Here is a 16,359-nt window from a genome sequence, read left to right as displayed (position 1 = left end):
ATATATATATATATATATATATATATATATATATATATATTGATAACCCACACAGCTGAGAAAGGAACATACATCGCGAGCAACAGAAAAGCACATATTCTTCTAAATTTCCTTTAGGTCTTTTTAGATTTTAGTATTAATTATAGGAAGAACATGATGCAAACAAGAATAGATCCTGCCTTTTAGTTTACTCTTTTAAAACATTTTCTGGCCAAATAAATAACTGCTCAACTAATTTTTATGTTTCTAGAAATTTTATTAATTTTTAATTTTAAAATGTCAAGTACTGGGTTATTTTATAAGCACTGACTGACTTATACTCCTCTCATAATATATATGCATATATATATATATATATATATATATATATATATATATATATATAATTAGTTGAGGCTGTGAAGCCCCTATTACACCTAACTTAAAAAATGGACTTTCTGCAGGTACAGGAAAATAATGCATAGAGAGGGTGGTATTACTTCTGGCTGGGTTGGCTACCGAGGGTCCTGGCTAAGCTGGGGGTGGACAGTGGAAACCCTCCCTCTGTCTCCTCTCCCATCACTTGTCTGTTGAGCGCTCCCAGACAGAAGGTGCCAGGGTGATCGTGCCGCTCCCGGAGAGCCACCTTCCAGGCTGACCTGAAGCTAACTTTGACCCCATTTCACAGTTTAAAAAAACGCACACAGAAGCACCGACCCTTTAAAACCATAAACCACATCTTTAAATAAAGCAGTATTCTAGTCTTTTCCATGACTCACTCATCCTTCACCCAGCTACCAAATATATCTTCCCGAAACATTTCTCCCGTGCACATTTTCTCCTGAGTGACCTGCGGACGGGACTCCGGACCCCACCTCACTCTCCAACCTCTCCTGCTATTGTTTGGCAAACCGGCTGCCGCCGGGCTCCTTTTGTGTGACTGTGCCTGGACTGCATCTTCTTACGTCCCCCACTGCGGCTACAGACCGTTTGGATTAAGCTGTTCTTACAACAGAGAAAGTATTATCCACAGATGCATATGAGATGTCATGACTGTGTTTACCATTTCCTGTCCAGTTGCTCTGTTCCCTGCACAGAAAGTCATCCACTGGTTTTCTACAAGACGTTCATGCATCGGCCTGAAACTACAAAGCTGTGTTTATTCCCCAATATCAGGCATTGGGCAGCCTCGAAGCCATCTTCTTCCTCTGCCCTGTCCTCTTCCTGGACTTACTGACATCGCCCAGGATTCCCAGCAAGATCACGCTGGAAATTCCCGATGCCTCCCTTTGGTGTCGGACACCATTTCCTTTCCTGGGTTATTGGGTCATGTCGGTGGAGCACACCATCCACGAGCTTCTTAAAGAGACATGGTAGAGAAGTTTGCTGAGGCCTTGCATGTTTTCGTGTGTCCCCTCTACCCACGCATGTGATTGACAGTCTCGACATCTGGAGAATTACAGCTAGGACGTGCTTTCTGGCACAGTCTCTGTAGGCACTGCTATTTTGTCCCTTAACAAGATGTCTAAGGGAAAGACTGCAAGGAGTAAAGCAGTTGTCGGGGAGTGAAGAACCCTCTAGTGCACGACCATCTAGTGAAAGAGCCTAGGATGGCTTAGCCTGGAAGAGAAACAGCAAGACCCAAGAGAGCTGTGGGGGCGGGGGGGGGAGTCAGTAGGTGATCAATGGCCAGGTCCTATAGTCACTGAGTGAAGGCCTTTATAAGCTGTGGCTTTTAACCTCCACAAGCTAGGCAAGGAAGGGACTGGGCAGAAAACTGTCAGTCTGCAGTAAGTGGCCATGCACACTGCTGAGGACAGACAGACTTTTCTGAGGGCCGAGCGTGGAGGCCAGGTGGTATGTGACTGCCGTAGCCAGGCCAGCGTCACACACTTGTTCCCAGCTGGGAGGATTCCAGTTAGGAGTGGGAAAAGTGTCCAAAAGCGTTTGGCTTCTGGTTCTGCTTTGAACGTGGAGCCAACAGGATATGCTGCTGAATACGGGCGCGGATGACGGTACAGGACGCAGGGCCCAGCAGTGTTCTTGCCCTGAGTGAATGGAAGGAAGGAGTTGGTTGCGATGGAGCTGCCAATAGGGAATGCAGGGCCTTCATTCTGGACATCTTTTGAGACAGACCCCATTACACCTCTACAGAGAGAACTCTGTAGAGTGGCTCCCTGGACAACTGAGTTAAGAGCAAGCAGTCTCTGCTAGGTCCACAGGCTTAGAAATCAGCAGATACAGTGATGACAAATTGACGTGCTGAAGGGGCTTGTGGGTATAGGAGAAAGAAGAGCCGGGGACCGAGTGATGAGCTACACTGATTTTAATAGGATTCTATAAGACCACAAAGGAGATGGAGAAGCAATGGCTGAAGGGCTGGAGAGGAAATCAGGAGACAATTCATGAGGAAGGATTTGATTGGCTGCTGACTGAGAAGTTAGACAGGGCTGAGACTCAGGAACATAGAGGTCCTGGGTGACCAGCTCTACTGCATGACTTGAGTGGGTTCAGAAGTCAGGAGAACACTAGAGACAAGAACCATGGGAAATTGTTTACACTGTATCCTGGAGGAGAGCAGAGACACAAGAAAAAAAGTTTTCTTTCATTCCTGTGTCTGCATGTCTGCTTGAGCATGTGTGCTTGAGTGTGTGTGTGTGTGTGTGCGCATGTGCATGCGCGCGTGAACATGGTTGCACATTCCTGGCATGCGTGTGTAGAGGCCAGAGGACTAGGTTGTCCTGTTCTTTGACACCTTAGACCCTTGAGTCAGGACTTCTCACTGGCCCCAGAGCTAGGCTGGTAGACAGCAAGCTCCACCACCCTGCTGACACTGTTCCCACGGCTCGGGGGTTCTGGGCACACACAGCCACGCCTCGTTTTCCATATGGGTGCAGGTATCTAAACTCGGATCATGCTCGCCCAGCAAGCTCTCTTCCTCACAGAGCCGCCTCTTCAACCCCCGTTTTCATTGCTTAAAGGGAAGATGTTATAGCAGAATTGCTGGCCAATGGAAATGACTGGAGAGAAGGGAGGAAAGCGAGAGAAGAAAGAACAGACAGTTGTTGCTGTACGTTTTAAGTAAGGAGACAGGAGCCAGACGGGGAGATGGACAGTCTTAGCTCGGCGCTCGGCTAGCATGTGTTCTCCAAATAGCAGCGCATGCTGCAGAGCTGCTTTTAGTTGGCTCTCATCTTCCTGGTAAATTATGACATTAAGGGCAGCAACTTCAAGGGAAGGTGAGGAGGAGAAAGCAGTGAACAGAGGGTGCTGGGCAGTGAATAGGCTGAAAATGTAGCGGCACCTGACTGGTACAAGCAGCTCGCTGGATGTGTTAATGACTGTCTGGCAGGACTGTCTAAGGCAGGCATGGATTTTCCTCAGCCACGTTCAACTGGCCACATGTGTGAATAGAATGGTAGAGGGCTGGATCAAACCAAGACTGGGTCCTTGTTAAAAAAAAAAAAAGTGAAAGAGAAAAGATCTAAAGAGCTGAAAAATGCATGTGAAGGCAAGTTTATAGTAAGCCATTGACCCTGAGCTGTATGAGGACACATGGTGAATGAAGGGCAGGGACGAGGTGGAGGGATCAAATTAATTCCTTTTTATTCCAAAGGAAAAGAAATACTTTAAGAGTTGGGAGGCTCAAAGGAATGAATGAAAGACAAAACAACAAACAACTGTCAGAAATTAAGAAGCTTGAAATTAAGATTATTCTATCAATATCAATTCAGTTATGGGTATCTTTTTGTCTACTCTTCCTCCTACTCTTCTTTTTTTTCTTGACTCTTGAGTCAAAGCTTCACTGTGTAGCCAAAGCATGTTTTTGGATGTTCTATGTAGTCCAGGGTTGCCTTGAACTCATGACCTTCTAGTTCCCTGGTGCTGGGACTTTGGGCATTTTCTGCCACACCCAGCTTCCTTTCTTCCTTCCTTCCTTCCTTCCTTCCTTCCTTCCTTCCTTCCTTCCTTCCTTCCTTCCTCTCTCTCTTTCTCTCTCTCTCTCTCTCTCTCTTTTTCTCTTGTTGCTTTTGTTTGGTTTTGTTTTTTTGAGACAGGGTTTCTCTGTTTCTCTGGCTGTTCTGGACTCACTCTTTAGACCAGGACGGCCTCGGACTCACAGAGATCTGCCTGCCTCTGCCTCCCTGAGTGCTGGGATTATAGAGTGTGCCACCGATAATATAGAGTGTGCCCAGCCAATAATGCACTTTTAAAACGCTCTTTTCATTGCTCAGTCCAAGCTGCCTTTATTTGTTTATGACGTCTGTGATTCGTGTTGGAGACTTCCACACTGTGTCTGCTGACACTTGCTCACATTTCAGCAGGCAGAAGCTGATGGGAAGCACTTTGTCTTTGCAGTGTTTGTCAGTTGCTAATATTTGCTGTACAACAACTAGCCAGGCACCTGCCAGTTACTGGGGGACTTTTAAATGTCAGCTCATGTTTTTCCAACCAGATGGTTTTGTCCAAAGAAACTCTTCTCCTCCATCAGAGGAAGGGGAGGCCAGCAGGGGCCTCGTTAATCAATAGGTCATGTGTGTACATGATTCAGTCCCCGTTTTCAGTCTTACTCCAATCCCATGCCAAGCTTAGGTCCACGCTGAAGATGCTGATTCCATTTCTCCAAAGTTAAACCTTCTTGGGCCTGCCAGGTTTGGCTGTTGCACCGAAGAAGAGGGGTTCTCAGTTCATTTGATCTCTGTTTATCAGCCCTTGCATCCTCTTTATAGGGATGTGATCAGCTTTTGGCCATATAGCAAATCCTTAAGATAATCAAGGTGTAATGGGAAAGGGGGATATTGCAGTTTAAAGTTTCAGAGGTTCCAACCTATGATCAGTGGCTTTGCTGCTGTTAGAACCGTAATGATGGAGCTCACGATACAGCAAAACCAATCACCTGTAGCACATCAGCAGAGGAAGAAGACACATCCTAGTGATGTGAAATCTCACACCAGGCCCCACCTCTTAAAGGCTGCACCACTCTGGGACGAAGGTGTAATGAATGAAGTTAGCTATGTGCCCACGGTGGCACGTGCCCAGAACCCCAGCACCAGGAGGAGATGTACGGAAGGGAGGGTCAGAAGATCAAGGGCATCCTCGCCTATGTAGGGGGTTGAAGACAATATCCTTTACTGTCTGGACCTCTTTAGACCTAAACCCTAGGAAGAAGTAACACACCTGTGCAGTTTTAAGCCTGCCAGGATTATGAAGTGGGAACTGGTGTTTCCCTGCTTCTCATAGTTTCCAAGGCAGAACAGTATTCCTACTTCTCTGCTGACTTTTCTGGTCTAACTATGTCTGCCAATTTGCATTCCCATTGATTCCTTTGGAGTCAACTTGTTGGTAGCTCCTAGTCACTGTTGCCTCTTAGTCTCCATGTCTGTTCTCGTATTCCTTTCACATTAAAAAAAAAAAAAAAAAAAAAAAAAAGCTTTTCTGTCATTTAAGAGACGCTTCTGCATGGAACTGTGAAAAACACATGTGCTCTCTTCCCCATGTCCAGGCAGTCCAGGTTGCTGAACAGTAGAAATAGCAGAGACCCAGAGTTCCTTGTTCCTCAGCCTTACAATCCACCTCTGTTACCCTGTAGCTGCTGTGAGTCTTTCTCACCCTATGCGCCTGCCTCGTTCCTCTTCTCTGTCAGAACATCTTCCTGCAAGAGCTTGCTCCGCCATCTTCCAAGGCCTGGGTTTGTCGAGGGTTTAACACATTTAAGCTGTAATGAAGGTGAAGAGACAATTTTCTTATACCTTAGTGAGATAAGACCTGCCGTGTGGCTGTTTAAAGGTCCTCAGTGGGATTGTGTCCAAGTTGCCCACAGATGTACTCATCATCAACTGGATTTTATCTTCAAAATAAACTTGTTATCTCCAAGGCTTTGTCCCCAGGTCTGATTTAAGAAAGAACTTAGCAGAAGATAGTCGGCACTGGAGAATGACTGAAGGAGGACATCGCCAAGGTGTGGAGAGAAGCAGAAGCCCATGAGCAGGAGCAGTTACTGCAGTGTGGCCACCCGTGACACTTCAGGATCATGGTCAGCAAATTTTCTACCCATGGTGCACTGAGAAGGATGAAAGGAGAAGCTTGGCTTATGCAGGAGTGCTAATGGCATCAGCTATGAGGACTGTGACCATAAGACATAGTGGTTAGATTTTTTTTAGCTGCTTTGAAAGAGTTGGAGGAGAGTAAGAGATTTATGTCATCCAGCTAAGAATCCAGGGCATGGTAACTAAGGACAGAAGGCTCTCCTAAAAGCATGTAATTTGTTGTGTATTTTGCAACTAGAGGGAGAATATATGAAAAAAAAAATGGGACCAGGATAAAATAGATGGGAAACCACTATCCAGTAAGGTCTCATCTAAAGGAATCAAAGGGGAAGAGGAGATGGGCCTGAGAAATCCTGGGATGTGGGCGTTGAGAACCTCAGATCACAGTCTGAGCCTGCGCCCTGTGAGCCGATGTGCTGTCCTCTGGCCTTGAGTCTCCTTGGAAGGCACCTTATTTCCTCAAGGACAGCAACTGTCTGCCTTCAGTGTCTTCCGACGCTAGTGTTAGGTCTCAGTGTGACCAGAGGGAGAGAGCACACTGCTGCTGCTAGAGATGTGAAGTCTGTAAAGGTGGATGTGACCATATCTCTTGATCCAACCGCTCCTCTCCAAAGCACGTTGTCATCCTCCTTGAGAATCAGTGAAATTAAATTTCTGTCTCCTTGATCTGAATGGGACTTTATTTGCTTTGACCAACAAACAGCATATAGGTTGCTCTGTGCTTTCTAAGGGGTCCTACAAGGTGACAAAGCTTCTGCTTTTCAAGAAGACATTTGCCTTTGTGTGTCTGAGATATCATGCAAGAAACTATTCTTACATTACCTTCCTGAGGTCACCCTGTTGTGCAGTGCAAACCACATTAAGAGCAAGGGAATTGGTTGTTGGTAGCGAATGTGAATTCCTATTTGTCTTGGAGCCACAAGCTGCTTTTGGAAGAGCCTCATGCTCATTGCCTTAGGCTGTCGTTTGGATTGAGGAATGCACCATTCACTGCTTGGCCCCAGGTCCCTCTGTCTGTTACTATGTCTCTGAAGGGAGCCTCATCACCTGACATTCAACAAAGCACCATGCTGGCCCAACAGATGAATGACAGAATGACACTTGGATTTGATTTCTAGGAGGAAGAAAATATGTTGGTTGCTTTAATAAAACAGTGCCTCTAGGTTGTGAAAGATAAATCCTACAAATTTTCTGTAGCCTACCAGAATCAGGGATCCAACTACTCATGCAACTTCAGACTTTCTACCAAAAAGAGAGTCTGCATTTATGACCATGAAGAAAGATCAGTGTTTGATGAGCTGTTTGGGACTCTCAGGAAACAAACAAACCCTCATAAATGTACGAATAAAAACAGCCACCGTTAGGGGCTGGAGAGAAGGCTTAGTGGTAAGAGCACTTGCTCCTTTTTTTTTTTTAAAGACCAGAGCTTGGTTCTCAGTACCTAGGTTAAGCTACTCACAACTTTCTGTAACTCCAGGTACAGAGGATGTAGAACCCTCTTTTGATGTCCTTGGATACCCACACACATGTGCACATATACATAGATAAATAAAAGTGGCAAATTAAGATTAAAAACCTACCCTCAAGAACACTGATTTTGTGTATTTATTAGAAGATGGACCACTAGAGACCATTGCTTTTACCAGTCTTGAGAGCAGATCTGACTGGTCCCTTATGACCCAAAAAGGCAGTAGCCTTTGGGGTAGTGGCATCTTGAAATAGGAGCTGTGGTTTCTCAGACAGTGGCTGAGACAATGTCAAACCAATGAGCATGTATATAGTTTCTGTTCTGTCTGCTATATCTAGAGCATAGGCATGGAAATGAAAGTATGTTAAATAAAGCTGACTTAACCACAGTTCCTGGGGTCCATTGTGGGATGCTATGGGCTTTTTCATTTTTGGTATTGTTAGTGGGTTTTTATTTTTTATTTTTTATTTTTTTGAGAAAAATGGTCTGTCTTATTCTATAAACCAGAATAGCCTAGAACTCATGTATAGCCCATGCTAGTGTCACACTCACTGGACTCTTCCAAGTTCAACCTCCCAAATGCTGAGATTTTTAGCTGCAGGGTATCATGTTTTGTTAGCTAATGTATTTTAATCCTCTTTACTCCATTCTCTTCCTGTTAAAAATATTGGTCTCCAGGTATCTGAAAAGAGTAGATTAGGATGTATTATGGTCTCCACAGTATCTGTACTAATGGCTCCTCCTAATTCTTTGGGGACTGTCGCATTGACAGATCAGCAATCCTGGGGGTTAGTAAAACTGGAGGTCCTTATGGTGGCAAGGATACTTGATTATCTGAAGAGTTGGAGCTGTTGCTACACTAGGAACACAAGTGTCTAGAACTTCAGGGACTCCCAAGGTTGTCCCTAACTGCTTCTGTGTCTGATGAATGCAGAAGAGTGACTTAAAAAATCATGATTTGGTAAAGTCAAGATTTAGTCACTCAGGGATGACTGTCTGCTCGTACACTAAGCCAGCAACTTAGACTGTGGGTGTGCTGGCTAAAATCTACAACAGCTGACAGAAGAGAAAGGCTGAGCAGAGATGAAAGTCTTGGGACCGCTGACCAGCTAAAAGTGAGCTCTGTGGTTTATTCTAATATCTTTAGTCTTAATAATTTTGTTTGGTTTAGATTTCAGCCAGCCACCACCCTAAGATGTCAGCAGCCTAGTAAAATCAAGGTAGGAGTGAGCATGGAGTGAATGTGATTGCTGCTCTTGGTGTCCTCTTCATGTTTCTCCTGCAGCTGTAGCGACATGCCGATATGCCTGAGCTTGCTATCCAGAGAGCTGTAACTACACTTTTCTTCTGAGAACTGACTCGGCTCACAGCTAGTGTAGCCTGGAGGTGCTGGGTTTAATGCCTTCAAAGTCAACCTTACCTCAGGAGACTGAAGACTCACAGGATAACTTCTCCAACCTCCATGCCCTTTGTTGGAGTCCCTCTGACATGTAATACTGGGTTTCTCAGAAGAGCTGTGGAGTTGAGCTCTGGGTGTTCAGCAAGGTAAAACAAACAAACACACAAACAAACAAACAAACAAACAAAAGACCTCTTTCTTTCTCTGCTCATGAGATGTCCAGCAACACCACTAAACTTCATATCCACAATAAAATCTTTCTCATAAAATGAAACTTGTAGAACCTTACACGTTTACCTGCCCACATTTGTTTGTTATTTGCTACAAATATTACTAATAATTTTGACAAGAAAAATAGTGCTTTATTAGTTGGTAGGATTGAATTATACATATTTATAGTTCTAATAAAAATATGGAGTGTGGCTCTTTTTATCAGCTTGTAAAGGATGAAGAAATTGGGCATTGAAGAAAGTGAAGTAATGCACATTAATGCCATACAAAACCAAATATTTTATCAACTATAGAAATAGTTAGCAAAACTGTCAACTACCCAGATTATTTAGAGATTGCTGTCATTGACCAACTATGATGATTAAGGAAATCAACACCTTCACAGTGCTGGTAAGATAAATACTGTGAGTCAGATTTAATGGGTGAACTTTTTTCCTTTAGAATTGCCGAGCTGTAAGTTACTTGTTCCCCATCTCCACCCCCTCTATCTTTCATTTTACAAAACAGTTCACACACGCACACACACACACACACACACACACACACACACTTTCATGCAGACACATACTCTCTCTCTTTTTGTTTTGAGCATTTTCAAAGTGTGACTCTACAGATTTGTACGTTTTCCCTTTGGCAGAACAGGCAGTATTGACTTTGGAATGCAGCTTACATAGAAAGCCACACTGAGAGCAAGTCCACAGTAGCTCTTTATCTCCTGCACATATTAGGAAACCCTCCAGGAATGATGCTACTGGGGCAAATTTAGAAGGGCCAAGGCATTCGTGGAGGAAAATGTCAGCAGTGTCCAGAAAAAGCCAGAGAGTGGTCAAACATTGGGAACAAGCAAACAGGGCTTGTTTGAAATTATACAAATATTTGTTGGCTAAATCTCATCTCGCTTGTTTTCACTTTGGCTGTGTTAGTTTCTGAACCTAGTGATGTCCAGCCTCACCCTTCCTGTGGGCCTATGGGATACCCAGATGCTGTCTGTGGCCCTGACACTCAGCCCTCATTGAGTGTTTTGTCTGCCTAGTCCTGCTGTCCTTATGTCACAAGCGTGTTCCCTCACTTTCTAGAAGGTTCTGTTCTTTCTGCTTTTCATTTGAGGCATCCTAGTGCTTCTGTTTTAGTGCAAAGTTCTCCTGGTTCACCACCACATCTCCATCATAGGGCAGGGCCATGGACCAGCATATCCATCACACACAGACCATGGCTATCCCTTCAAGAGGCCGAGAGAGCTAAGCCAATTAGAGGTCTTCTCTGGGGTCCAGGCAAACAGAGAGGGCTCTTTCCCATCTAGTGATGTGGTCTGAAATGGTCATAGCTGCCACATGGAGAAAGCTGGCAGAAAGAGAGGAAGCCAAACTGCAGAGATTCATGCTCACAAGTGCGGAGACATGGGTCTAGTATGAGGTTCTCTCCTGCCCAGCTCTGCCTCCCTCTCTTCTGTCTCCTGGGCCTGGCAGGCCTCTGTCTCACTACGATTTCCTTTACTATCTGTCCTAATATTTCTCTTTTCTGCTCAAAAGGGGCAACATGGAGTTTCTGGTCTTCACAGCCAGGAGCTCTGATTAATGGACCTCATTGACTTTTTTTTTTTTTTCTGTTTCATTTACATAGTTATAAAACCAGTTGCTTAATTGGACAAGTATTCTTCAGCCTTTCGTTTTGGGTATAGTAATTGGCTTCTGTAGAAGATGGCACCCTCCTGAAGTTGCTTTCCAATGCTATTCTTTCTCCCCATCCCCTGAGCTCAGAGAGAGACTAAGCTACTAACTGCGGCCCGGTGACTCCAGAGTGTTCCGAGGGTGCACCCCACTCGAAAATTTTAACAACGCCACTGCAGTTTTCTGTCACCAAAGCTGAAGCACTTCCAATATTCTCAGGAGTGCTCAAGCAATTCCCGCTCAGGTCATTTTACCCCCAAAGTGAGCAGATGATCTTGGTATGGCTTCTGACTATGAGAAACTAAGGCTGGTGATTCCTAGGACTGTGTTTTTATACAGTTCTGGAGACTTGCTTCCAGGGTGACCGCCAAGTTCTGTCTTAGGCTTCACTGATTACTCCCCTTGTTCTCAATGCTTTGGGGTTAAGGAAAGTATGAACATCTATCATTTTCAGTTTGTTAATTTGTCCAAAATATAGATTTAAAAGGAGTGTCTGATTGTCATAGCTCAGGTCCCTTGATCACCCTTCTCTAGGAGATGTACAGAGCATCTATTTAGCCCTTTAAAAAGTGTCTGCTGAGAAATAATAATCTCCAAGGAAACTGAGATGCTTAGAGTAAGAAGACCTCACACTGGAGAGCAAAATAACCACCAGTGTCCACCGCAGGGAGCTTCTAGAGTCAGAACCAAGTTGGTGACTGCACTACGATGTAAGCTGCTTCTCAAGATGCCACATTCGCCTGCAGTGTGCAACTAGGTGAGGCCATTGCTCTTGAACCTCGCATTTCACTTTCTATCTTCCTTAGCCTTCAGCAGAGTTCCTGTGATCTTTTTTTTTCTCATTTCAATAACATAAAACCATATTTCCTCAAATTCTCAAAAGGAAAACTTTGAAAACACTACCTCACTGAGTCTATCTTGTTTAAGCTAGAGAAGTTGTGTATAGTCTACCATTAAATTGAAAAAAAGCAAGCAGGAGAGTGTGAAATCTTGTTTTGATAAAATATTTCATAAATACAATTAAATATGTACCCCAAAAGTCTTCCTGGAGACCCACCAAACTTGGAGTACTGTTATGGTAGGTAGAATAAGGCCTCCTAAAATGTGTCGCCACTTTAGTCATTTGGAACCTGTGAATTATGTTTCTATATGTGGCCATGGTAACTTTTTGAACATGAATAAAAGAAGAATCTTGAGGAGGGAAGATTTGCCTGGGTTTTCTACAAGGACTAATGTCATTTCTGGGTCCTTTTATGTGAACGGGAGGGCAGAAGAGCTGGTAGGTGAGAAAGATGAAGATGCCATGCTGGCTTAGTGGATGGAAGGGAGCCCAGGCCAGAAAGCCCACAGCTTTCCAAGCCACAAGAGCAGGAAGTGTCTTCTTGAACCGTTTCTGTAAGGATTCCAGTCTAGGAAGACTTGGTTCTAATTTGTGACCTCTGGGCTGTAAGATAATAAATTTGGTGTGTTTGTGTGTATAAATCCTTAGTCTGTAGCAATTTGTTAGAGCACCAACAGAAGAATTGTGTGAGTGGTTATTCTTGGGGAAGAACACCCAGAGGAGAGGTTAAGGGGCATTAATTCTTCCAAAGTGGGAATTTTTCAAAACACACTACTTCTATTCGAAATATATTCTTGCTGATGTCATAAAAATGAGCTGTTTAAAAACTCACTTTCAAAAAATACCACTCAATTTGCTTAAATTACAGGATTCCTGATGGAATATTTTGCATTTGATGTTTATAGATATTTTTAGATATGTACATAGGGAGGTTGATTTAGTATAAATCTATCATCTTTGTGAATATATTGCATGTGCATTCTTTATTTGTTTATTTATCTGACCTACATCAAGCTTTGTTTTCCTCTTATGTAAACTGGAGCCCAATAAGTTGTCCAGGGAAAAAGGATACAGGCTAGTTAGGGCTTTGAGCTAAGTAAGTGCTCAGTCTATGTGTCTGTCTCTCTGTCTCTGTCTCTGTCTCTGTCTCTCTCTGTGTCTGTCTCTCTATGTGTTGCTTTATCTCTGTCTCTCTGTCTTTCTCTGTCTCTGTCTCTCTGTCTCTGTGTGTATCTCTCTCTGTGTCTCTGTCTCTGTCTGTCTGTTTCTGTGTCTCTCTGTCTGTCTCTCTGTGTCTCTGTCTCTATTTCTCTCTCTGTCTCTGTGTCTCTCTCTCCCTCTCTGTCTCTCTCTCACCATCTGCACACATGGCTTCCATTTTCAAGCTCGCTTCATGACTGCAGGATGGCCACAGGTGCAATGACAATCGAGTTCTGGATAAAAAAAAAAGAAGGAGCATGCTTCAGATGACTCAGCCCCATTAAAGAGCGTTTTAAATCTGCACTGGCACGAATCTAACCACATCGCCACCCCTGACCACAGGGAGGCCAGCAAATGTAAATTTTCAGCTGGGCACATTTGTCACCCCCCAACAAAAATCAAGGTTCCTTTGTAAGGAAGGAAGAAGGGAAGGAATTCATCTGGGATAAACAATCCGCAGCCTGGGTACAAGCTTTGGTGGCAACCAAATCTCGAAGCAGAGGCCTTCTAACGCTGTGATGATAAACTTTCCGCCGTAACTAACAGTCCTGAACTGTTCAAGGCAGTGGAAACACTCATACCCTAAACATCTTCAAAACTAACTTGTGAAAAGGAAGGGAGGCAGGGAGTAAAGGCAATAAACTTAAAAATGCAAAAAACAGCCAATTCCATTATGAATGAGTTCTTAGGTATTACCTTAGTGAATATGGTTTTGAGGAAAACATCCTCGTTTAAGACAGACTTCACAAGGGCTAGACATATCCCTGCAATTTATATGGCAGAGCATTCCCCCCCCTTCATTGTAAGCTACACAGAGCCTCACTGCAGCTGGTGACTACAGAAAGTTTGCTAACTACAGATTCAAGTGTGACTCCTGTTTGCAAGGTGACAGACCAAAAACAAAACAAAACAAAACAAAACAAAACAAAACACTCTACTCAACTCAGAGATGAGCTGGGTGACTCACGTATACCAATGTGCTCAAGCCAATTCGAAGATGTGAACACTGCCCTGTGGGGTGGAGAATGATGGGGTCCCTCTGGGGTTCAGAGACCAGCCAAAGATACACATTTCTATGCTCTAGCAAGTGTTCACAAACCCACTCTACTAGGGATTGGCTTGGGAGTCCATGAAGTCTTACGGGAGTCTGAGAAGTAAAAAAATAAAAAAGAAAGAAGAGAAAAAAGAAAGCAGAGGCTCTCAGCCTCAACGTAGTGCCTACAAATAGCTCTTTGGGCATCTAGCATTAAAATGGCTGTGGATCTCCTGAGGTTGTTGACAAACAAATAGGAGCCATGTGCCACACTGTGGACACCTAGGGAAGAGAGCTCTAATCTCATAACCTCATGGATCTACCGACACATGTTTAAGAAGAGAGAAGCTTGGAGAATAGGGCAGAAGAAATCTGATTATTTCAAAAAGATCCCCAAAGACCGACCAAAATTGAGGAGTTGCAATGCAATGGTTGGTTATCTGTGGAGAGTTGGGATTTACATGCGAGAGAAAATGGGCCATTTCTGGGCTCCATCGGGGTCTGGTCCTGCTTTCTGTCCCCAGTCCCTCTTTTAGAGGGAGAGTCTGCTGTCTATCTGAAGGTCTCCAAGCGAGATATGCATCTTGCCAGTTCTCCACATTTCACTAGAGTATGAGAATTAAAATATTGGAGTATTTTTAACTATTGGAGTATTTTAAGGATAAGGAAATTATGAAATATTAAGGAAAATATACAATGTGAATATTCATGCTGTTGACGGTCACAGCATCTCTCACTGCAGGAGACATTTCTCAGTTGGGGAAGAGAGCTTTCCAGCACCAAGGGGCTAACTATGGCATGCCTGCTTCACACTGCCTCTCCAGTGTGACTACTTTCACGAGCTAGGCTTCGGGAGTTAGGGACTGTGATGTCTACTTTATGCAAATTGGCCCTTATTACATATACAGTCGGCCTTGAAAGAGTTCAGAAGACGAGAAGAGCCTTGATGAAAAGTAATGGGTCTGGAGAGATTCCTCAGAGGTCAAAACTATCCACTGCTCTTGCAGAGGGCATGGGTTCCGTTCCCAGCCCCGTCGTGGCAGCTCACGGCCACGTGTTAACTCCAGGTCCAGGCGTTTTGGTGCCCTCTTCTGGTCTCTGCGGACACTGCAGGCGCATGGTACCCATGCATACACACAGGTAAAAACTCATACACAAATAGATACATAAACAAAAATTAAAATCCTTTAGAAAATGTTAAAGTAAACAAAATCACACAAGCTAGAAGCACAGCTGCTTTGTGTACCTAGACCAGGTTGTTTCAGTTATGTCACGAAAGAGTGACTTCAAACCTAAGAAGGTCTAACAAGAGGTTGTTCTCCCAAAACTGAAACTGTCCTTATGGCTAACAGAAATATGGAAGCATGTCTGTTAACATATAAAGAAATCTCATTCAGCTGTGTCTATCAAGTTTCTATTGTGTCTGTGAAATGTATTTTTCAATTATGACAGCCACTACAGCCAATGACAAAACAAACCAAATGGAAAAACAGACCTTTGAATTGCAGGTGTCACAGATACAAAGCCACAATTTTCAAAAACGCGATGGCCAGTCATTTCTACTACACTGGTTATAATAGCATTTTTAGGGAAAGAGGGACATCAGGAACAAAGATTAATAGGCTTTCACAGTTTACCCTAATTTAGTTCGTCTTCTCAACCTATCTATTTTATGTGTGTTTGATACATAAAATACATCAAGATAGCATGCATGCAGAGAACAAAATGGAAATATATATTCTTGGAAATCGCTGCTCAATATTTTGTTTATGATTGCTTGTAAAGTAAAAAGCATTTAGAAAGCGCTGCTAAGGATCATAGTAAGTGTTAATGATTGGTTCATTAGGAAAAATCTAACCCATCTCAGTCAAATCGGGCAATCAGTTTTCCAATCAGTTTTGCTGTGACAAAATGCCCAAGGTAAACAACTCAACAGAAGGAAAGTTTCTTTGGAGCCATGATTTCTGAGATTCCTCTCCAGGTCGCTTTCCTCTGTTGTTTTCCGGCCTGTGGTGAGGCAGAGCGTGATGGAGAAGAGTGTGTTGTAAACACCCATGACCCACAGAAAAGAAGGGAGGACAGGGCTAGAAGCCAATCATCTCCTTGATTCCCACAAACTAATCTCCTTCCACTAGGCCTCGCCTCCAGGCGTCCCGTGGCGTCCCGTGGTGTCCCTCAGCACCATGAGGTACGGACCAAGTCTGCAGCACTCGGGCCGTCATGGACACTCAAGCTCCATGTGTAGCTATGACTTACTGCCTCCACCCATCAGACGCAGCTCTCTCAGGAGTGGGGACAGAGGTCATGGTTCTGTCAGGCTGAGTACCCTCAGCACTGCCGCGCGTTACGGTGACGTCAGTGGGTGCACCGTCCCCATTGCTGACTCTGAGAGCACAAGAAGGGTTGCAATCATCGGATCCATGACTTGCCTTTCATGGCTCCGAGCACCCAGTGATGCCCGCAAAGGCTCCTACAGAATGTAAGGAAAGATGGG

The sequence above is a fragment of the Psammomys obesus genome, unplaced genomic scaffold (genome assembly GCF_907164565.1).
Source record: "Psammomys obesus unplaced genomic scaffold, mPsaObe1.curated_primary_1811, whole genome shotgun sequence".
NCBI lineage: Eukaryota > Metazoa > Chordata > Mammalia > Rodentia > Muridae > Psammomys > Psammomys obesus.
Note: the sequence above shows the minus strand (reverse complement) of the source record.